This window comes from Dama dama, chromosome 6 (assembly GCF_033118175.1).
Source record: "Dama dama isolate Ldn47 chromosome 6, ASM3311817v1, whole genome shotgun sequence".
Classification (NCBI taxonomy): Eukaryota; Metazoa; Chordata; class Mammalia; order Artiodactyla; family Cervidae; genus Dama; species Dama dama.
In genome coordinates, this window is record NC_083686.1 from 42,179,116 (window position 1) to 42,204,311 (window position 25,196).

Consider the following 25,196-nt stretch of genomic DNA (forward strand, 5'->3'; position numbering starts at 1 on the left):
TTCTTAGGATAGTCCAGTCCACAAAGCAATATCCAATTTTTTTCCTATTAATATCCAGAAATGATTCTAAACTATCAAACAAAGCTTCTAGTATTGAGAATGGAGTAAAAGAAATTATGATGAGTGACAAAATTATTATTTACATTAACAGCAGTACAAAGAATCTTAAGAACAACACCTAAAAATATATACTTTTATTTGGGACATCATAAGGTATGCAGTTTATTTTTTGTTTCAAAAGTCCAATTATTATTTCAAGAGTCATGACAAAAATAAACCTTAGCCTGCGTACTACTTTCCACAGAGCATTTTTTCATACAAATATCTTGCTTTTTGCTTTTTGCAGTAATTGTTAGGACAAGTAGGTTAGATCAAAAAATCTGAAATTCAGAGAAATTGAGGCACTTGCTCAAGATCAATTATTGACTAGCGTTCAGTAACTGAACACTTCCTACAATACAGGAGACCCAGGTTTGATTCCTGGGTTGGGAAGATCCCCTAGAAAAGGAAATAGCAGCCCACTCCAGTATTCTTGCCTGGAAAATCCCATGGACAGAGGAGCCTGGCAGGATACAGCCCATGGGGTTGCAAGAGTCAGACACAACTTTCGCAAGAGTCAGGCATGACTTAATGACCAAACCACCAGTGATTTGAACACGAGTCGACTCCTCCCAGTTTCTTGCCTTAGTTCTTCCCCCATCAGTCAAGAACAGCAAAACTGCAAAGTTAACATTTCACTAGTGAGAATGTCATTCTGCTTTAGTTAGACTACTTGAAAGTATGTTTTTCTATTTTGGTCACATATTAGCAATAATGATAATAGCAACACTGCCTATTTACTATGCAGAACTTGCCAGAAGTAAATTTCCTGTTGTTCTGAAAATCTGGATATATGCCCACACCATAAATAACGGCTGATCCACCATTCCATTTGTTACTCTCACAAAAAGCATTAAGCTCTTGTCATCTGAAAACAGATCTTGACATCACCATGCTTTAGTCACTAAAGTCACTAAGGCCATTCACTCTTCACTGCCCCAGGCCCAGGCCAGTAATCCACCTCTCTTCTGCTGCCTAAATGTTTACTTCTGCAACATTCAGTTAAGTTCAGTTCAGTTCAGTTGCTCAGTCATGTCCAACTCTTTGCAACCCCATGAATCGCAACACGCCAGGCCTCCCTGTCCATCACCAACTCCCGGAGTTTACTCAAACCCATGTCCATCAAGTGGGTAATGCCATCCAGCCATCTCATCCTCTGTCGTCCCCTTCTTGTCCTGCCCCCAACCCCTCCCAGCATCAGTCTTTTCCAATGAGTCAACTCTTCGCATGAGGTGGCCAAAGTATTGGAGTTTCAGCTTCAACATCAGTCCTTCCAATGAACACCCAGGACTGATCTCCTCCAGGATGGACTGATTGGATCTCCTTGCAGTCCAAGGGACTCCCAAGAGTCTTCTCCAACACCACAGTTCAAAAGCATCAATTTTTTGGTGCTCAGCTTTCTTCACAGTCCAACTCTCACATCCATACATGACCACTGGAAATACCATAGCCTTGACCAGACGGACCTTTGTCGGCAACATTACACAAGGTTAAAAGTTGCATCCTGTCTCCCTAAACCCTCAGACACTTGAAATACCATTCAGAGGTGATTAAATGTCTTGCTGTAGATCGTGTTTTCTGTTTCTCTTTTCTCCTTTTTCTTTCCCTGTTTCCCTTCCTCCCTCCTTCCCTCCCCTCTTTCTTCTTGTCCTTCCTTCTTTCTCTTCACAAAATGTGCAACATTGTAAGCAAACACCAGCCATTATATCAACAGAGTTGGAACAACCACAGGGCTTAACTATGAGACCTATCAATTATTTTACATTTAGACTTTTTTTAGCTTACAAAGATTCTTTTCTTTTCTCTTCTTTTTTCCTTTCCTTTTCCTTCATTCTTTCTTTCCTTTTTTTTTCTTTTTCAAATTAAATGTGGGAAGCATAAAAGATTTGAAAACAATACCCTAAACCCTAAACCTGCAACTCCTTAAAACTTAATAAGATTGTGCCCACTTGGAGTTAAAGACTGCCTTCCAAACCAGCTTGAACAAATAGAACCAGCTAGAATTCAACCCACCCAAAAGTAAATTCTATCCCTTTATGTGCCATATGGGAATAGTCTCTCACAAAAGATTGTTTGATATATTCTACTTAAATTGTAAAATTCTACACGCTGCAACATTAAGTTTCCAGAGGAAAAATATCTTCCTCTAACATGCAATAGTAACAAAACAGAGATTTATGCATTAGTCAGAAGAGTGATTACAATAAACCAATCAATCTTTGATCTACTTTTCCCACTGGTCATTTAAAATACAGCTTTGATGACATTGAGTGAATTTGCTGTAGGTCAGAACAACTTCTCAAAGGGTTCTCTTTCTTCTCCAGAGAAAATCACTGACTCATGTTGTGAAATAATCAATCTAAACTCAATGCATTTTGCAAAAGAGAACTCAAACTTTTGAAATGTCTCTACAGTTTTCAGGGTTTACATGACATTCTACCACCATAGACTCTTTAATAAAATTTTGAAACTTCTTTGCTAATATTCATTAACATCTGAAGATATCCATTCAGTGAATACAGTTGACCCTTGAACAAAGTGAGGATTAGGGGCACCAACCCCCTCATGCTGTAAAAAAATTGAAGTAAAATTTTTGACCCCCTGAAATCTTAACTACTAATAGCCTAATGTTCACCAGAAGCCTCACCAATAACATAAACAGTCGATACACTATCATATGTAAAATAGCTTGCAAGGTAGTGGAAGTTGCCTATAACATAGGGAGCTCAGCTTCCTACTCTGTGATGAGCTTGAGGGCTGGAATGCGAAATTGGAAGGGAGGCTTAAGAGGAAAGGGATATATGTATATATTTATATGACTGATTCACGACATTGTACAGCAGAAACTTTTAATAACAACATTACAAAACAATTATATTCCAATAAAAAAGAAATTACATGGAAAAAAGAATTTTATATGCATTATGTAGTATACTGTTACAATAAAGCAAGCTAGAGAAAAGAAAACATCATTATGAAAATCATAAGGAAGAGAAATTCATTTATAAAAGTGTACTGCATTTATCAATTCTGTAAGTTTATATCTTCTGTTTAAGAGATCAACTGTCTGTCAGTACCTTTATGAATACTGTCTTATATGATAAAAAACACTACAGATGTGATATGTATTACTAACACTAGTCATCAGAAAAAGAAAGGATAATGTGAAAAATAAATGTATATTTATTTACAGGTATGATGAAATTAAAATACACTTACTCCTTGGAAGGAAAGTTACGACCAACCTAGACAGCATATTAAAAAGCAAAGACATTACTTTGCCAACAAATGTCCATCTAGCCAAAGCTATGGTATTTCCAGTGGTCATGTATGGATGTGAGAGTTGGACTACAAAGAAAGTTGAGCGCTGAAGAATTGATGCTTTTGAACTGTGGTGTTGAAGACTCTTGAGAGTCCCTTGGACTGCAAGGAGATCCAACCAGTCCATCCTAAAGGAGACCAGTCCTGGGTGTTCATTGGAAGGACTGATGTTGAAGCTGAAACTCCAATACTTCGGCCACCTGATGCGAAGAGCTGACTCATTGAAAAAGACCCTGATGCTGGGAAGGATTGAGGGCAGGAGGAGAAGGGGATGACAGAGGATGAGATGGTTGGATGGCATCACTGAATCAGTGGACATGGGTTTGGCTGGACTCTGGGAGTTGGTGATAGACAGGGAGGCCTGGTGTGCTGCAGTCCACGGGATCACAAAAAGCTAGACATGACTGAGCCAGACATGAATGATTTATACATTGACAACAAACAAGCAGCAATATGATTGCTCTATGTTAGCCTAGTGAAATTGATACAAAGGCTTTGTGGTTGCCTAACCTATACACTAATGAACAAATTGTTATAAAATTGTTATGGCATATAGTGTCACAGTTATAGTAATAATCTCTATTGGAAACATTGCTATATTCTTTAATAACCACTTACCTATGACAATAAAACAGTAAAAAGCTAATACATTATTAATTTTATAATAAATATAATTTCAGTTCAGTCTCTCAGTTGTGTCTGACTCTTTGCAACCCCATGAACCGTAGCACACCAGGCCTCCCTGTCCATCACCAACTCCCGGAGTTTACCCAAAACATGTCTACTGAGTTGGTGATACCATCCAACCATCTCATCCTCTGTTGTCCCCTTCTCCTCCTGCCCTCAATCTTTCCCAGCATCATTTACCTTTTGCCTATGTAAAGATGGACTAGATTCTAGATATATTTTATGCATTTGTGACATACCTAATCTTAATTATTTTTGGTATTTCTAAGCTACATGTTTCATCTGCAAGTTTTTTCAAATTGTCCCTAATCTCCAAAAACTTTCCACTATAATCATTGCAAATAATCAACACGTACGTGACCCTCGTGGTTCAAAGACATTTTATTCAAGGGTCAACTGTAGTTGTAGTTGTATGCCAGGCATTATACTGATTGCTTATCAAAATAGATAAAATCTTTATCTATTGCACACATAAACAAGTATGCACACACACCCCTATATATACACAAAAACTCCTCTGAACCTAGTTTTATTATTCCTTGTTTAGGGTTTTCCCAGATGGTGCAGGGGTAACAAATCGGCCTGCCAATGCAGGAAACACAGGTTTGATCCCTGGGTCAGGAAGATCCCCTGCAGTAGGAAATAACAGCTTACTCCAGTGCTCTTTCCTGGAAAATTCCATGGAGAGAGGAATCTTGTGAGCTACAGTCCATGTGGTCCCAAAGAGTTGGACACCACTGAGCAACTGAGAACACACACACATACCTTCCTCAAATTATCTATGGGCACTATAATACTGTGTAACACAATAAAGAAAACTCCTTGGTTTAAGATAGCAACTATTTATTATTGCTCATGAGTCTTTGGGTTAACTTGGTAATTCTGAGAGCTTAAATAGTTTACTCATGCATCTGCGTTCAAGTGTGTGCCAGTTGTTCTTGACTGAGTTAACTCACATACGGGGGTCAGCTGATTGAAGTCTAGCCTGGCACAGGGAGGATGATGAGTGGTGCAGTTCCATTCCATAGATCTCATCCTCCAGAATGCTAGCTGGAGGATTTGATGGCGGTAGCAAGCCTCAACATGCAAATGCTTTTCATGCCTTTGTACGTCCAACTGTTTACAACAAAAGGCCTTGATGATACCATCTCTCCCTTTTTACAGGCATTTTTGCAACATGTCTGTTTACTCAACTCTTGAATCTAGTCTTGTGACTTTCTCTGACTGGCAAATGTGTTGACATGACATTGTTCAACTTCTGAGCCTACACTTCAAGAGACTTTGTATCTTCTGCTTTCAAGTTCTTGGAAAGTCATGTTACAATGTGAAAAAACTCTATACCTGCTGGAGGATGACAATACCACATGGAGCAGAAACCAATCATAGCAAGTGAGAAATCATAGGCAAGCCAACCCCTTTATCAAGCCCCCATATGAATGCATCCAAACAATCTATCCCAGAAAAGACAGCAGAAAACCAACCAGCTGAACTAAGCCCATACTGTTGACACAGAGAAATAAATAAATTTTGCTTCAAGTCACTATGTTTGGGAATGATTTTATATATAGCAACAGATGACTAAGACAACTCTACTTGGATCATGTTTATCATATAATAATATCCCATTGGTCAAATCAAATCACATGACTATTTCCAGAGTCAAGAAGTAGGGCAAAATTTCTTCCCTAAAATAGGAAGAGTGAGAAATTAAGACCTTCAGTGCAATTGATAAACCCTATATATATTTAAATATAAGAACAATAATGATGAAGAATTTAAATGATTCACTCATCATTTAATAACAAAAAGGGTTAACCCTAGCTCATTCAACTATAAAGTCTGTGCTCACTCTTTTCTACCACTGAAGCAGATAAAGTACAGCTTCTTAAGGCTGAAACTCTAGCTTCTCTAAGACCTATGCTGAAACTTTATTTTGCATTTTTTCCTCTTTTCCATAACTAAGAATAAATGGCTACCGGAAGCCTTAGAGCATTCAGATTCCAAGACCAAATATAAATTACAGCAGGTGCTCTCTAAGGATCATCATACCAACACTTTTATACATTTTTTTATACATTTATACATTTTTTATACATTTTTATACAACATCATACCAGCATTTTTAACTAAGCATCAGGTTGCCATTGTTATTAATGAGACCACCAACAAAGTGCTGCATTTTTGCTGACCTTATTCCAAAGGTCTGATTTCTCACATCAGGTTCTTCAATTCATCTAAGTTCTCTTCTGAAATTCCACTTCTAGTAATTGGTCTATTTCTTCATGGTTCTCTTTGCTTTCTTCCGTCCCAGTAAGAGACTGGACATATTTTCCCTGTTCAAATAACCAGCCCTATTGCCATTTTCAGAACTTTTGGAACTGCCTGCCTAGACTTCTAAGGATCACTCAAGCTTCCACCATCTCATTCTTCTGAATAAGATGCCCTGTTGCTAATTGCCTTTTTGCATATCTGCTAAATCTTAAAACAGAATATTTTATTCTTCTTAATGTTTTCCTGTAGGACTTTGCAGTATCTTAAATCTTATCAGTGTTTTATTAAGGTATGTTGAATAAATGATATAAGTAAATGTTTAAGTAAATACAACTTATTATTTGGAGAAACAGCTATACATTGTTACTTATTAGAGGAAGAACTTCTGCCATTATCTCCTCTCTGATACTATTTTTTCACTGATAGGTTAGAAAGGAAATTAACAACTGGTGACTCTAACAACATAGAAACAGCTTCTGTTACCTCCCACTGTGTCTGCAGTTGTCTATGGACTGTCTGAAGTTACTGGGTACCATGGTGATCTGTATTTCTGTGGAGGCTAAGTGAAGAAATGGATATCTGATTCAGTACTGTCAAGAAAATGAAATTGGATAAAAAGCAGTAATACTACATTGTACACAGAACACTGATTTCTCTCTCAGTAACTTTCAAAACAAACTACAGTTCTTTCTGGCCTTTGGTGAACATAAAATCAGTGGAAAAATATCAAAAAGACAGATGTCTGGAGTCCTTTAATAAAAGGAAGTCACTGTAGTTTTTATTCTTTTTTATCCTTTTTTAATGCTATTCATATTTCATTTGCAGCAAAATATACACTCAGTGACCACTGCAGAATAAATCTGATAGTTAATTTTATTTTACTTATTTTTTGACCATGCCTTGCAGCATGGAAGATCTTAGTTCCCTGGTTGAACCCACGTCCCCTGCAGTGGAAGTGTGAAACCTTAACTACTGGACCACCAGGGAAGTCCCTGTGGTAATTAATTTTATGTGTCCACCTCACCAATACATGTGGTGCCCAGGTGTTTGGCTATACATTATTCTGGGTGTGTCTGTGAAGGGGTTTTTGGCTGAGATTAGCATTTGAACCCACAGGCAGATTGCCTTCATCAATATGGGTAGGTCTAATTCAATCCACTGAAGGCCTGAATAGAATAAAAGACTTAGGAAGAAAGAATTTTTTTCTCTCTGCCTCACTGTCTTCCAGTTGGAACACTAGCAGGAAAAGTTTCTACCTTCAAGTCTGGACTTAAGCTAGAACTTACACAATCCTTGTTCTCAGGCTTTAAAACTCATATTGGAACTATACTATCAGTTCTCTGGGGCCTAGACTTCTCAATTTCCATAATTGTGTGAGTCAATTCTTCACAGTAAATATTGGTTCAATTTCTCTGAAAATCTCTGCCTAAGATGAAGTCCTTCCTCCGAGGAATGTAAACAGAGCCATAGAATGAGCTATGTACTCAGTGATGATTTCCAATCCCAGCAAGATTAAAAATAATAATCATTTATTATCATCATTTAGCCCTCAATCATTCTGCAACATCTGCCTTCTGAAAACATAAACTGTTCAGTAAATGTATAGAAGAACAAGGTTGTTAGCACAAGGAAAGGTGAAATCCACATTTTCTTATGTATGTTAGCAAGTTTTGAACAAGTAATTAAAATGAATAACGTGTATCCTTAAAGGTCTGATGGTTGCCATGGTACTAAGCAAAGACACAATTACCATTTCCCAGTGCTGACGTAGCGTTAGTAAAAAAGGAATACCACGGCTCCTGGTGCTGTGCTAGAGCAAACTTTTATTTTTATATTTACTATCAAAAGATGGCATTGGGACTAGAAAAGACGGAGAACTAGCAGCCTCCTTTCTCTACCCTCCTTTTTCCGCTCAAGTTATTTGACAATCTTTCATGTAATTTTGTATGTGTATGTACTGTTAGTTTTAAAAATTCATTAAAGAAATACATCAACAGGGGAAATCAAAGCCATATATATATATATATATATACACACACACACACCTGAATGTTCCAAAATCGCACACCTGGATGATGGAAAGAATAAAAAAGTTCAATGGTAGGAAATTTTATGAGAACAGATTTCAAGGATAGATTTGAATTTTTCTCTTTTACTACTGTGAGTTTAAGAAAGTGCTTCATGCAGTGAGTGTCATGATCATCACAGATCTAACAAACAAATGTCACATTACTGAGATTAGAATTGTTGAAAACTTAAAACAGAAAGAGTGTCAGTATGGAAGCACACTCTGATTGAAAAGGTGGTTAACAATCCACCTCATGATGCAGGGAAGGCGGGTTCCATCCCTGGTCAGGGAGCTAGATATAGCTGCCACTCAGCAGCGAAGCCTGAGCTTTGCCACAGCTGAGCATGCCCTCTAAAGATCCAGAGCCTTCAGCCCACAGGAAAAGATCTGCATGATGCAATGAAGATCCCATGTGCCACAACTAAGTCGTGATGCAGTCAAATTAATAAACACATTTAAAAAAAAAAAAAAAAGCGTTTTTCTGTTTCTCTCTGAGTCACTGGTCTAACATATAGTTATAAACAAAAAAATGAGCAAGGGAATAAAAATGTTTTTAAAAAACCTGTGAAGCAGCAATCATATTAATTTCAGTAAACAGAACTTTGTAAATATAATTTTCCTTTTAAGATCTTATGTTTCAACATCATTTTGTTTAGTATGAATCTATCATTTGGCAGTAATTTTTATTTTAAAAAAGAATAATTTACATAATTGTAATCCCATCTACATAAAATAGATCCTAGAAAGTAGAAAGCATTTTATATAAACAAATCCATACTATTTGTTTCTCTACATGGAATATTTTGTAAGATTTTTCTCATCAGTTTCCAGTGACTTTTCAAACAGTCATTATTATAAGTATTTTAGGAAATAAGTCTCAATTGAATATTAATATGTTTATAACAGTACATTCTTTAACTTTCCATTTTAAAATAATTATAGAAGCACAAAAAGTTGGTATAAAGAGATCCCATGTATCCTTAATCCAGTTTTCTCCAAGGTTTACATTTTATGTAACTAAAGGGTAATAATAAAACCAGGAAATTCACATTACTACAATGTGTGTGCAGAGTTTTACACCACTTTATCACAAGTATATATTTCTGTAACTGGCCACCTTATTCAAGAAATAGAATTGCCTTATCAACACAAAGCAAAGAAGAACTAAAGAGTCTCTTGATGAAAGTGATAGAGGAGAGTGAAAAAGTTGGCTTAAAGCCCAACATTCAGAAAACTAAGATCACAACATCTGGTCCCATCACTACATGGCAAATAGATGGGAAAACGATGGAAACAGTGTCAGACTTTATTTGGAGGGGCTTCAAAATCACTGCAGATGGTAACTGCAGCCATGAAGTTAAAAGACACTTGCTCCTTGGAAGAAAAGCTATGACCAACCGAGACAGCATATTAAAAAGCAGAGACATTACTTTGCTGACAAAGGCCCATCTAGTCAAAGCTATGGTTTTTCCAGTAGTCATGTATGGATGTGAGAGTTGGACTATAAACAAAGCTGAGCACCAAAGAATTGATGCTTTTCAACTGAGGTGTTGGTGAAGACTCTTGGGGTTCTCTTGGACCACAAGGAGATGTAACCTGTCCATCCTAAAGGAAATCAGTCCTGAATATTCATTTGGAAGGACTGATACTGAAGCTGAAACTCCAATACTTTGACCACCTGACGCAAAGAACTGACTCCTTGAAAAAGACCCTGATGCTGGGAAAGATTGAAGGCATGAAGAGAAGGTGACGACAGAGGCTGAGATGGTTGGATGACATCACCGACTTGATGGACGTGAGTTTGAGCAAGCTCCGTGAGTTGGTGGTGGACAGGGAAGCCTGGTGTGCTGCAGTCCAAACATGACTGAGCAAGTGAATTGAACTGAACTGAATCACCACAAACATCTCCCTTATGCTACCCCATTTATACCTATCCACCTCTCAACCTTAATCCTTCACAATCACTAATTGACTATGTACATCTATAAAGAAAATCATATAATAGAATATATATTCTGTGACCTTTGAGATTAGCTTTTTCCATTTAGCATAAAAGTTTTGAGATGCATCTTAGCTACCCCTTTTTTATTGCTGAAGAGTAAATTGTCCATGGTATGTGTGTGTTATAGTTTATCTACTCACTCAATAAAGGATATTTGTGTTGTTTCCAGTTTTTAGCAATTACAAATAAGGCTTCTCTGAACATTCTTATATAGTTTTTGGTGCAAGTATGAGTTTTTAAATCTCTGAGATGAAGGTCCAGGAGTATGACTGTTGAGTTATATGATTACTATACATTTAGTTTTTTAAGAAATTGCCAACCTATTTCCCACAGTGACATTATCACTTTAAATTCCCAACGACAGTGTGAGAGGTCCTGTTTTTCTGTAAACTCTTCAGCATCTGGCACTGCCACTATTTTTTGACAGACTTTATTTTTTAGAGCAGTTTTAGGTTTATAGAAAAATTGATCAGAAAGTAGAGAACTTCCATGTATCCCTTGACTCCATACACATAGAGCTTCCCCACACACAAAAGCCTCCCCCACTATCCACATCCCATACAACATAGGACATTTATTACAATCAATGAATCTACACTGATATATTCAAAGTCTATATCTTGCATTAGGATTTGCTCTTGTAATTGAACATCATGCTGCTGCTGCTGCTAAGTCACTTCAGTTGTGTCCAACTCTGTGCGACCCCATAGACGGCAGCCCACCAGGCTCCCCCTGTCCCTGGGACTCTCCAGGCAAGAACACTGGAGTGGGTATTGAACATTATGAATTTTGGCAAATGCATAATGACATGTGTCCACCATTATAGTATTGGAGAATAGTTTTACTACCCTAAAAATTCTCTGTGCTCCACCTATTAATTCCTTCCTGTCCACAACCCCTGGCAACCCTCATCTTTTTATTGTCTCCATAGCTTCTCCTTTTCCAGAATACTAAATCATACAGTATATAGCCTTTCTACATTGTAAATTGTATTTATTAATATGTATTTAAGTTCCGTCCATGTCTTTTCATGTTTTGATGACTTGTTTCTTTTTAGGACTGAATAATATTCCATTTGATGGATGTGCCACAGTTTATCTATTCACATACTGTTAGTTAACTTGTGTCTTCCCCTGAATATTCATATGTTCAAATATTAACCCCTAGTATCTCATAAGTTGACTGTACCTAGAGCCTTTAAAGAGGTTACTAAGTTAAAAATGAAGTCATTAGACTGAGCCCTAACCTGATATGATTGGTGTCCTTTTAAGAAAATATTAAGGTCCAAATATGCACAAGGTTGGGGTGGGGAGGCTTCCCAGGTGGCACTAGTGGTAAAGAACCTGCCTGCCAATTCAGGAGACATAAGAGAGGCAGGTTTGATCCCTGGGCCGGGAAGATCCCCTGGAGAAGGAAATGGCAACCACTCTAGTATTCTTGCCCGAGAAGTCCCATGGACAGAGGAAGCTGATTGGCTATGGTCCATAGGGTTGCACAGAGATGGACTCATGTGACTTAGCATGCACGCATGCACATGCACAAAGCAAAGACAATGTAAAGTTACATGAAGGAGATGGCCATCTGCAAGCAGAGCGAGTCCTTTAGCAGAAACTAACCTTGCCGATAACTTGATCTTGGACTTTTAGGATCCAGAAAAAAAAGAGGAAATAAATTTCTATTGTTTAAGTGACTTAGTTTGTGGTATTTTGTTATGGCAATCCAAGCAAACTAATACACTTGTTGAAGACCATCTTTTATTTTCAAGTTTTGGTGATTATGGATAAAGCTGCTATGAATATCTGTGTCAAGGTTTTGTATGAAAGGTTTCAACTCACTAAAGTAAATATGAAGGAATTTGATTGCAAGATAATATGGTAAGAATATGTTGTAAGTTAGCTTTGTAAGAAATTGTCAAACTATATTCTAGAGCGGGAGCACCATTTTACATTCCTTTTAGCACTGCATGAATGATTCAATTTTGCCACGTTTACACCAACACTTGTTATTGTCTATCTTTTTTTATCATAGTTATTCTAGTGCTTATGAAGTGGTATCTCATTGTGACTTTGATTTGCCTTTCACAAATGACTAATAATATTGGAGAAGACTCTTGAGAGTCCCTTGGACTGCAAGGAGATCCAACCAGTCCATCCTAAAGGAGATCAGTCCTGGGTGTTCATTGGAAGGACTGATGCTGAAGCTGAAACTCCAGTACTTTGACCACCTCATGAGAAGAGTTGACTCATTGGACAAGACCCTGATGCTGGTCAGGATTGGGGTCAGGAGGAGAAGGGGACGACAGAGGATGAGATGACTGGATGGCATGTGTTTGAGTAAACGCCAGGAGTTTGTGATTGACAGGGAGGCCTGGCGTGCTGTGATTCATGGGGTCACAAAGAGTCGGACACGACTGAGCAACTGAACTGAACTGACTGAACTGAATAATATCGATGTCTTTTTCTGTGCCTATTTGTCATTTGTATATTCTATTAGGTGAAATGGCACTTCATGTTTTTTATCTGTTTTCTAATTGGATTTTTTTATTGTTCAGTTTGAGAGTTCTTTATATATTTGAGATTAGAGTTTCAATCATATATATAATAGGTAAATGTACTCTTCTAGTCTATACCTTGAGTTTTTATTCTTTAACAGGGATTTTGAAGAGCATAGGTTTTTAATTTCACTAAAATACAATTTGTTTTATGTATCATACCTTTAGTGTCACATCTAACTTTTCACCAAATCTTAGGTTCTGAACATTTTCCTCCTACATCTACTTTCTAAAATGTTATAGTTTTATAATTACTATATAAGTCCAAGTTCCACTTTGAGTTAATTTTTATATAAGATATTGGATTTAGATTGAAGTTTGTGTTTCTATTTTGCCTAAGACTGTCCAATTGTTTTAGTGCCATTTGTTGAAAATACAATCCTTCCTCCACTAGATTTTTTTTTTTTTTTTTGCATCTTTGTCAAATGTCAGACATCTACACTTGTGTAGGGTGTTTCTTGCTTCTCTATATTGTTCCATTGAGCTATGTGACACTCGTTCCACCAATAATAGTCTTGATTACTGCAACTATGTAATAAATTTTGATATCGAGTAGAGCAATTTCTCCCAATTTCCTATTCTTTGATGAAGTGTCTTAGTTATCTACTTGCTTTATATTCCCACATAAAAATTAAGTTTTAATATTTATCCATTTCTCTCTACACACACAAAGAGTATAGTAGTAAACATTAGGACACACACCAAATATTTCAAATTTCAGATTTCAAAGTACAAAGAAGTTGTGTGTGTTGGGGGGGGTGATGATGAGGTTGTGGTAAGAGAGTGCAAATGTTTCTTTTTATAACATATATTGATTTCCTGTTTCTAATTAGTGTACATAAATTAGATTTCACTGCTTCTTTAACCAAAGTCACTGTAAAATGTCAACTGTAATTTATTTTCCCAGTTCATTGATTGGCACTTGGTAGACATTTAATAAATGTGAATAAATGATCTCTCAATAAAAATATTATAATCAGATAGCAAATAACATCTTCATTAACACAAGGATAGCATCAGCTTTACCATATATGAATAAATTGACTGACTAGACTACATCATATGTATCTGATATGACCCACTGCTTAAATGATCTAAGTATTGGGTGCATGTGACAGATTTTATTTTCTTGGGCTCCAAAATCACTGCAGATGGTGACCGCAGTCATGAAATTAAAAGATGCTTGCTCCTTAGGAGGAAAACTATGACAAACCTAGACAGCATATTAAAAATCACACATATCACTTTGCCAACAAAAATCTATATAGTCAAAGCTGTGGTTATCTCAGTAGTCATATATGGATGGGAGAACTGGACCATAAAGAAGACTGAGCACTGAAGAATTTATACTTCTGAATTGTGGGGCTGGAGAAGACTCTTGAGAGTCCCTTGGACTGCAAGGAGATCAAACCAGTCAATCCTAAAGTAAATCAACACTGAATGTTCCTTGGAAGAACTCATACTGAAGCTGAAGCTCCAATACTTTGGCCATTTGATGAGAAGAGCTGACTCATTGCAAAAGACTTTGATGTTGGGATAGATTGAGGGCAGAAGGAGAAGGGGGCTAAAGAGGATGAGATGGTTAGATAGCATCACTGACTCAATGGACCTGAGTTTGATCAAACTCGGCAGAGAGTGGAGTGCAGAAGAGCCCTGCATGCTGCAGTCCGTGGGCTTGCAAAGAGCTAGACACAAGCTAGCACTAAACAACAGAAACAACTTCGGCACTTAACATAGTCATGGTGTTAGTGCGAATATTGTGACCTCCTGAGTATGTCTCCGTATCGGCAAGGAGGAAGGCTATTACTAAGCACAGAGTTTGAGTTTAGGATATAGGACAAAAGAGTTTTTCAGTTTTCCCCTTCAGTGGCAAATCAGTTCATATTAAGTCACTATGTGTTAATCATGAGGACTCTGTCCTCTTTTCCTTTTTCTTCTCTTCTCATCTTTGTTTTCTAAGTCTTCAATCTTACCTACGTTCTGGAGTCCCATTTAGCTTCCTCTGGGTCCCAGACCCAGATAAAAATCAGTTCATTATGTTGAATTTTTCCTCCATCATGGGAATCAGAGACAAGATAAGGAATGCATGGGGTTGGAGTCTTGCCTCAGTCTAGTCTTGGGGTGACTAAATGTATTTATGAAAGAAATAAACCTTTTTTCTAGTATTTTATAAATTTTTTTAGTAAAATTCTGAACCCTGCTAAAAGGGTTTTTGGCACTTTACTAAGGGTAAACAAGCATTGCTTCTTAATCCTAGCTTAGTGTGACCCATGACCTTTGAAAGGAAACCAGGGTATGTACGATGCACTGCATTCCAACAGAAGTGTGGAGGGTGGTTTTTAAAATTCTGTTATGGTATTTTCTCAGGAAATAAGATGAAACTTTTTCTCTCTTTTCTATACATCATGTGTTTGCACTGTAGAAAGATTTAGAGTACACAGAAGACATTCACATATTAATGATTATTATCCTCATGAACCATTGTTGGGATAAAAAAAGGGGGGGATTATTGTTATTCAAATTTGAGAAATAAAAGACCTGAGGCTTAAATGAGTCTGCAAGGTTAAACATTCAGAATTTCTGGCTCGAGGTAACAGAAACTTTCCAACACACTCTTTGTGTACTTGCATAATACCAAAAAAATGCATCAATTAGTAACAATAATAAATAAAACTACACAATATAAAAATTTTGAAATAAAAAATATTTTGAGCAGTGAATATAGTTAAAATTCAGGCTTGAAATTATAGGCTTGTACATTATGTTTTCAGATTATTTAATACTCTAAAAGCTTAATTTCTCTTAATTTCTTTGGATGAATATCACATGAGACATTTCTCATAGTTCAAAGAAAAATAGTTCTTGAAAATACAACAAAAGAAAAATAGGAGAGGGCAATAGAGAGAAAGAGGAAGAAAGGAAGGAAAGAAAGAAGGAAAGACATTAGGCAAATACATTGCCTATTGTTAGTATAAATTTGTTTAAAGTATCAGAAGTTTTAATGATTAAGCTGTTTCATCCAGAGGAAAGCTATTGATTAAACTAAATGTTTATTGTTACAGGATTGTTAAGAAGGGGACTGAGGTCAGACACAAAGGATTGTTTTATAACCACTGGGACTCCAGTTTGTGTCTTATCTCTTAGACTTAACATACAGCCTGATACAAGCTCTCATAGGAATCAGACAACACAGACCCAGCAAGACTTACCATCTTGATATACAGTGTTAGACTAATATAAATTGATTATACACTAGCTCATTGCTCCAGAGAAAAATCTATAGCTACTAATGGGTTTTGCTCTTAGGGTTGAAAGTCACAAAAATATTACATCCCCTGTCCTCACATATTAGTTAATTTTCCTTTAGTGACTACTTTGGGAAATAAAGGACCACAGAAGGCTAAAAGGTTTCCATAAAATTCAACTGCAGTATGTTTAAAGAAAATTAACTAGACTTTCATGTCATGGGTGTGGTTTCTTCTATGACAGCTTCAGTAACAACTGCATGACAAAATAGTTTACTCTGAGGAAAAAAAAAAAAATCCTCAAGGATCAAAGCATATACAGTCATGCATTATATCAGTGGAAACATATTTAAACCTATATATGGTATGGAAAAATACAGTCTGAGTCTGCCCTCTGTAGGAGAATCTCATTTAAAAACTTGATGTATGAGAAAATGAAATATATCTGCAAAACACATAGAGGACAAGTCCCCTTAAACTAAATAAACTTTGCTGCTACTTACTATGATTTAATTGTAGAAATAAAAGTTCTAATGGACAAATAGAATCAATCTGAAAGCCATTAACTATTTCTCCCTGAAGGGAAGGAAGTTTAGTAAGTGTCTTAAACCCTCTACTAAGGTTTCCTCATCTGTTAACGAAGAAAATAAAAGGTACTTTCCCGAAAAGGAAAATTTTGCTTTAATTAGTATTTTTAAATGTACAAAATGAGTTATAAGCACTGTGAAGTCTGTAGAAAAATATTTACACAATTCTAATAAAGCATAAACTGACAATGTTCAATGCTTATTGGTCTTACATAAAAAAAAAAATTGGAAATTTGAAGTCAGAAGATGTAGAATTGATAGGTTGCATTTGTTGTTCAGTTGCTAAGTCACTTCTGACTCTTTGTGACCCCATGGACTGCAGCACGCCAGGTTTCCCCATCCTTCACTATCTCCTGGAGTTTGCTCAAACTGAGAAGTTAATGGCAACCCACTCCAGTGTTCTTGCCTGGAGAATCCCAGGGATGGGGGAGCCTGGTGGGCTGCCGTCTATGGGGTCGCACAGAGTTGGACACAACTGAAGCGATTTAGCAGCAGCAGCAGCAGCATGTCCATTGAGTCAGTGATGCCATCCAACCATCTCATCCTCTGTTGCCCGCTTCTCCTCCTGCCTTCCATCTTTCCCAGCATCAAGGTCTTTTCTAAGGAGTCAGCACTTTGCATCAAGTGGCCCAATTGGAGCTTCACCTTCAGCATCAGTCCTTCCAAGGAACACTCAGTGTTGATCTCCTTTAGGATTGACTGGTTTGATCTGCTTGCTCTCCAGGGGACTCTCAAGAGTCTTCTCTAGCACCACAATTTGAAAGCATCAATCATCAATGCTTTGCCACTCAGCCTTTTATTTTTTTAATTAATTAATTTATTTTAATTGGAAGATAATTACAATATTGTGATGCTTTTTACCATATGTAGTATGAATCGGCCATAGGTATACACGGTCCCCTCCATTCTGAACACCGCCTCCCACCTCCCTCCCCACCCCATCCCTCCATATCATCACAGAGCACCGGCTTTGCATACCCTGTGCCATACACGAAACTCAGCCTTCTTTATGGTCCAGGTCTCTCATCTGTATATGACTATTGGAAGAATCATGGCTTTACCTGCCCAAGCCTTGATTGGCAAACTGATTTCTCTACTTTTTAATACACTGTCTAGGTTTGTCCAAGTTTTCCTTTCAAGGAGCAAGCGTCCTTTAATTTCATGGTTGCAGTCACCATTTGCAGTGATTTAGGAGCTCAGGTAAGTAAAATCTGCCATGTTTCCACTCTTTCCCCATCTATTTGCCATGAAGTGATGAGACCAGATGCCATGATCTTAGCTTTCTGAATATTAAATTTTAAGTCAGCTTTTTCACTGTCCACTTCAACCCTCATAAAGATACTCTTGATTGCAGAGATGGCCCCAATTCTTTGCCCTTCTTTGTATCTACATTCCTTGCTATATAACTTTGCAATCTCCTCCGAATGACATAAGAGTAGACACAATTTCCACCCCTAGATTCAGCCATGTACTGTTTTGGTTAATGATATATTAACAAATTAGATGCAAAGAAAACATTTAAATGGATTTGCACAATTGGGTTCATTTTTATACTTGCCCTCTATTACTGCTATGGAAGGACATACCTGGGCTAGCCTGATGAAGGATAGGATACATAAGGAGCAGAGCTAAGGTTCCCTAGTTATCCCAGATAAGGCCATGCTAAATCATCTGATAATGAGGCAACACCCAGGCACAATCAGCAGAGCTGCTATAAGCAGTATTCTATTTGTGTAATCAGAAACTGTAAAGGTTGTCACAATTTTGTGGTTGCTTGTTACACATCTTTATTAAGGCTAGAGATGTTGTTGCTCTTGTCACTTTGTTGATAACTCGTGTCCAACTCTTTTGCAACCTCATGGACTATAACCTGCCAGGCTCCTCTGTCCTTGGGACTTTCCAGGCAAGAATACTGGAGTGGGTTGCCACTTCCTTCTCCAGGGGATCTTCCTGACCCAGGGATCAAACCCTTGTCTCCTGCATTGCAGACAGATTCTTTGCCACTGAACCACCTCGGAAATTAAGGGTATAGATAGCTGATGAGAAAATATATACATACTGAAAATGAAGTGTTGCTGCAACAAAAATGTGACCCATTGATTTGGGGACCAGGAGTTAGGTAGTTAGCATACAATTAGAGGAGGCTGGAAAGACGAAGACAACTGTGACATGAAAAGTGAAGTGACCAGTGTTATGAAATTCTCTCACATTTAGTAGAACAGTCCCATGTAACCTGAAAGTTAAAAAATATACCTAATGAACTTTGGGGTTTGACTTAAGAGGTGTCCAAGGAAATGGCTGAAAATATCTGGTTGCTGTTTGCTTTTCATGGTAAGATTCTACTGGAAAAATGTAGACTAAAGAACTGTCCAGTTTCCAAGCAACATGCAGTGTGAATGTGGAGAGCTTAGGAATTTTGGAAATTGTTAGTCTAAAAATTAAAACCATTCACATTCCCAGGCTCTCAAACAAGTAAAAGATTCTGTTATTAATATTAAATATCTTGCTTCAGGATCAAGGATCTAGGAGATCTTTTGTTAAGTCCTCTTTTTGTCAATTGAAATATAGTTGATTTACAATATTGTGTTAGTTTCAGGTATACATCAAGTAATACAGTCATATATTTTTTCAGATTATTTTCCATTACAGGTAATTATAAGATATTGGGTATATTTTCCCATGCAACATAGTAAATTCTTGTTGCTTATCTATTTTATGTATAGCAGTTTTTTCTGTTAATCTCATAATCAAAATTTATCCCTCCCCCTTCCCTTTCCTCCTTGGAAACCATGCGTTTGTTTTCTATGTGTTCAGACCTCTTAAAAGGCTGATTTTTCATCCAGTAGATCTTCTGAGTTAGATAAATGGACTCCTGTAAATCTTAATGTTGCTGTCTAAGAGTAACTTGACACATCAAAAATGCCAATAAGTAAGTCTAGAGAAATGAGCAGGTCTCAAAAACAATTGGGATGCAGCTTGAAGAGCATGTGGTGAATTCAAATCTGACACATAGAAAATCCACAGTATTTTCAAGAAAGTTGTACCAGCAAAAGCACAACCAGCTTATTTTAAAGGGCTTAGTTGTTCCAAGATTATAGAACCATGGCTTAATCAACACACATACTCCATTCCAGGATATGGGAATTATAAGCAAAATGTTAGAAGAATTTCAGAGTTGATATGGACTGGTTAGTGCTATAGTGTCTCCTTTTTATTCAGAGAGGGTTTTGTTTTTGCTTTTTTGTAATTTTTCTCTCCCTGAGTGGCACAGAACCAACCTGTATTATGTCAGTGGATATTATGGTTCAGAAATTTGGACAAGAAATAGTGGAGATAGCTTCTCTCTACTCAATAGTTTCTAGAACCTCAGTTAGAGGGCTTTAAGGCCAGAGGCTATGATTATCTGAAGATTTGTTCACTAATATGTTAAGCAATAGATGCTGGACAGGACCTTAGCTGGATTTACCAAGTGTAATATCTTCTCATGGTCTTCCCAAACAGGGACTTGTCTGATACAAGTATTGCTACCCCAGCTTCCTATTGACTTTCATTTGCATGTAATAACTTTTCCATACCTTATCCTGCAGTCTATGTGTCTTTAGATCTGAAGTGAGTCTCTTGTAGGCAGCATATGTATAGGTCTTATTTTATATCCATCCAGCCACTCTTTGTCTTTTAGTTAGAGCATTTAGTTCATTTACATTTAAAGTAAGTATTGACTTGTGATTGCCACGGTGGGGCAGAGGGAGAAGGGTGGACTATGAATTTAGGGTTGGTAGATGCAAACTATCACATTTAGAGTGAATAAACAACAAGGTCCTAATGTATAGCACAAAAAAATATATTCAATATCCTGGGATATTCTATAATGGAAAAGAACATAAAAAAGAATATATATAGTGCATAACTGGGTCACTTTGCCATACAGCAAAGCCTGGCACGACATTAGTAGTCAACTATACTTCAACAAAAACATAAAATAAAAAAATTAAGCATTTTATCAATCCTGCATCTGTACTCCCCTCGCCTCACGATTACAATTTTTTGACATTCAATGAACATAATTTAAATGGACAGGGAAGCCTGGCATGCTGCAGTCCATGGGGTCACAAAGAGTTGGACACAACTGAGCAACTGAACTGAACTGAACATATTTTAAGTGGCAACCTGAGAAGCAATAATCTTCGATTTTGACCACATGGCATGTGGGTCTTAGTTCCTTAACCAGGGATTGAACCCTGCAGTGGGAACATGGAGTCTTAACCACTGGACCACTGGGGAAGTCTTGAGAAACAATAGTCTATACATTCTGTTAGATGTATTCTAAAGCAATATAGATGGTTTTCAGATGGTTTTCTTTTGTTTTTTCCCCTTTTTAATTAATAAATTTAAATATGATTCTCTATAAGTTTAAGGTATACAGCATGTTCCTTTGATATATTTACATACTATAATATACTTGTTGATGTGGTGATGTTTATCACATTACCTAATTATAGTACAACATTATTGCCTGTATTCATTACACTGTGCTCTAAATCTCTATTGCTTACATACTAATTGTCACAAGCTTTTACCCTTAAACAGTCGTACCTCTGTGGCCACATTTGCACACTAAATGCTGCTGACTACATGTATTTTAAGCATGACATAGTCAGTTCAATACTATATTTAGATGCAATATTTTGCAAATTGTCCATTTAGAGAGACCACGTTCAATATAAGTAGATGAATACTATAAGTGTTGTCAAGTCACTTTGTATGGAAGTTCAAGTCCTCTATACGGCAGTGACTAATGCCAGGATCTATTTTAAACCCAGGGTACTTTTTACGCCCATAGATAATAGAAATAGCTTTTCATATCCTTTCATAAGTTTTTTATCCAAAGGCTACCCAGACAGATGTCAAGTGATACCCTTGTTCCCAAATCTATTACAAAACTTTCACTAAATATAATTTTATTCATATATATTTATGACATTTCCATAGGATTCTCTACATGTATTTTGTCTTCATCTGAAAGGGACTTTTATTTTTCTTCCTCTTCTTTTCAGTAAAAGCACATGGTTGATGTTATTTAAGACCTTATGTTCCACAGTGGAGTATTATATGAGGTCATAAATGGCTCTAGCAGTTATCAAAAGCCTCGGCTTCAACCTCAGCATTTAATCATCTGTAAAAGCCAGTTATGGGCTCATATAGTTCCTCACTGTGAACGTTATTCCTCTTATATGACAAGGTAAAAAATACTTTAAAGAATAGATTAAGCAAACCACATCATCCAAAAATTAATAATTAAGTATTGTTGCTCATCTCATAAGAATTTGGAAGTTCTATACTTTTGTTGACTTCTTTCAATGTGCATCAATTATTTAACATTTGCTTAGTACCTTGAAAATTTAATGCACTATATCAGTACTAAGTATTATTAATGAAGCTATTATATGAGGGTAGTTTAAAGAGGAAGGATTAGATGAAGAATAGCACAAAGGAATGTGCTATGGAGAAAAGAAATGAGATTTCCGATTAGATACTTTTTATCTCAGAGAAGATTTTGTTCTCTTCTGAGAAGGGGTCTATTTATACTTTCTGAACTTTGGTCGAAATGCTTCCTTTCTTATATTTGGAAAAAATGCATTATATAGATGCTGGAAATCTGCACAAAGAAGAGTGATGTTTCATACACAGGAGGAAGAGATTACTTACCCACTACTGAGCAAAGGAAAACACCTTAAATCATTTTTAAAAATAGGAATTATAGGTTTATACTCATGCAGAATTTTTCAACTACTTCTCATTTCAAACAAGGATACCCTATATATAGATCACACATATGCATATGCACATACACACACACATACACACACACACACACTCCCCAGAGTCTGGCCTGTAGTTGGCATGCCCTGGTGCAAAGCTTTCTGGACTCCATATGGTTTGAAACTATATGTTTTGTCTATGTTTTGTGTATATCATAGTTAATTAATTACTGGCTTCCCCAGTGGCCCAGTGGTAAAGAATTCACCTGCAATGGAGGAGATTCCCCAGAGGAACTCCTGGCAACCCACTCCAGTGTTCCTGCCTGGAGGGTCCCATGGACAGAGGAGCCTGGTGTGTAAAGCGCGTAGAGTCACAAAGAGGCGGACATGACCGAAACAACTGTGCACACATAGTACAAGTCTCCCTTCAATGAATAAAATAAAAATTGTTTAACTCTTATGTTCAACTGTACTACAATAATGAATTCTACTTTTGTCAATATTTTTCAATTGAGCTTTTTATCTAGTTCAACATAAATATAATAAATGTAATTTTCAAGTTCTAGAGCACTCTATAAGCACAGTTTAATTTCCACAATTTAGCATGAAGATAAACTATTTTATGGCTGTATTAAGGTAGTGAATCCCTGGACCAAAAATAGAGAGATACAATTTACAATGATTTTGATGAGATTCATTTTTGCAGCCAATTTGGTCAAGGTATTTTCTGTTTTTTATATTCAAGTCAACTATGCACTTTCTCCCTTCCCTTCTAATTATACTTTATTGTTTTTCTTGGGGAGTGAACTATGAAGAGCACTTTTGTTTGTTGACAGAAATGGAACTGAAGAATATTTTCATGGAAGATTTATGATACATAGCCAATTACATCTGGATTGCAGATAGCAAATTAGTTTTGGATTTGTCTCATTCAAAAATCATTGACAAGTATGATTCATCATAATAATTTTGCAGAGGAATCATAGCAGATCATAGCCTGTGCTACAAACAATGCAGCCATCACAATTTATCTTGATTAAATAGTGGTCTAGAATTATATAAATGAGAACTTGGAATATTATATAAGCATTGATAATTAGATGCTGATTTGAAGTAGGGGACATGGAGATTTGAATGTATTGTTACCTTTAAGCATATTAAGAATTGTTTGTGTTTGCTACTTTTGAATTAAACTAGAATCCTCATGAAAACTCAGCCTAAAACTTAAAAACAAAACTCTATTAGTCTCTTATTTAAATATTGTTAGAACAGTCCCTATTGAAAGAATTTCATGGGATGTTATCCATTCTTAAGACAATTTTCTTTTATTTCAGAGGTTTAAAAAGTTTCAAACTTATGAAAATTTGCCCCTCAAATGATAATTCGTCTTCTAGTCCTGATTTATTTCCAGTGAGTTAGAAGAGCAAGGCCAACACTCAGTTTACCATTTGCAAAAAGCTCGTCATATCCAAACTGCAAAAAAATTTCATATTTTCCTCCCTAGAAACTTGTGTGATGATTCTGAAGTCTCCCTGGCTAGTATTGTATGTGCTCACTCAACAAATATTTAGTTAATAGTCTACTATGTGCTACATATTGTTCTAAATATTGGAAATACAACATTAAGAAAACAGGCAACATGTCTGCCTCCTATGACCTTACACTAACGTGGGAGGAATTAGAAATAAACAGAATATATCTGTTGATGATACGCTGTTACTGATTAAAATAAATCACAAAATATGTTTAAGAAATGTGAAACGGAAAAAGAATCCAAAAATTTTGGAATGTGGTACTATAGTTACATGCAGATGCAACTGAAAAATTCTTGTCCTCTCTTCACTGCATGATGTAGAAAGAGTTACTGAGTTAACCATGCACAAAGCCTTTAGGTGCTACCTGCCCATTGGACAGGCTAGCTGTCAGAAAGACAGCTCAGAAAGAACCATATTTTATTGAATTGCTGTTTATAATGTGGCAAGGATTATAATTAGAAAGATAGACTATCTAGATTATATCTAGACAGACAGACCGTCTTTAACTCTGGGAAGAGCCTTAAAAATATTTAGTCCCATCCCCTCATTATATCTTTATTTTCTTGGGCTCAAAATCACTGCAGATGGTGACTGCAGCCATGAAATCAATGATGTTTGCTCTTTGGAAGCAAAGCTATAACAAACATGGACAGCATATTAAAAAGTAGCAAAGACATCACTTTGCCACAGAGATCTGTACAGTCAGAGCTATGTTTTTTCCAGTAGTCATATATGGATGTGAGAGTTGGACCATAAAGAAGGCTGAGTGCTGAAAAATTGATGCTTTTGAACTGTGGTGTTGGAGAAGACTCTTGAGAGTCCCTTGGACTGCAAGGAGACCCAACCAGTCCATCCTAAAGGAGATCAGTCCTGAATATTCATTAGAAGGACTGAGGCTGAAGCTCCAATCCTCTGGCCACCTGATGTGAAGAGCCATCAGGGTCATTGGAAAATACCCTGATGCTGGGAAAGATTGAAGGCAGGAGGAGAGGGGGAAACAGAGGATGAGACGGTTGGAATACAACGCCGACTCAATGGGCATGAGTTTGAGCAAACTCAGAGAGAAGTTTC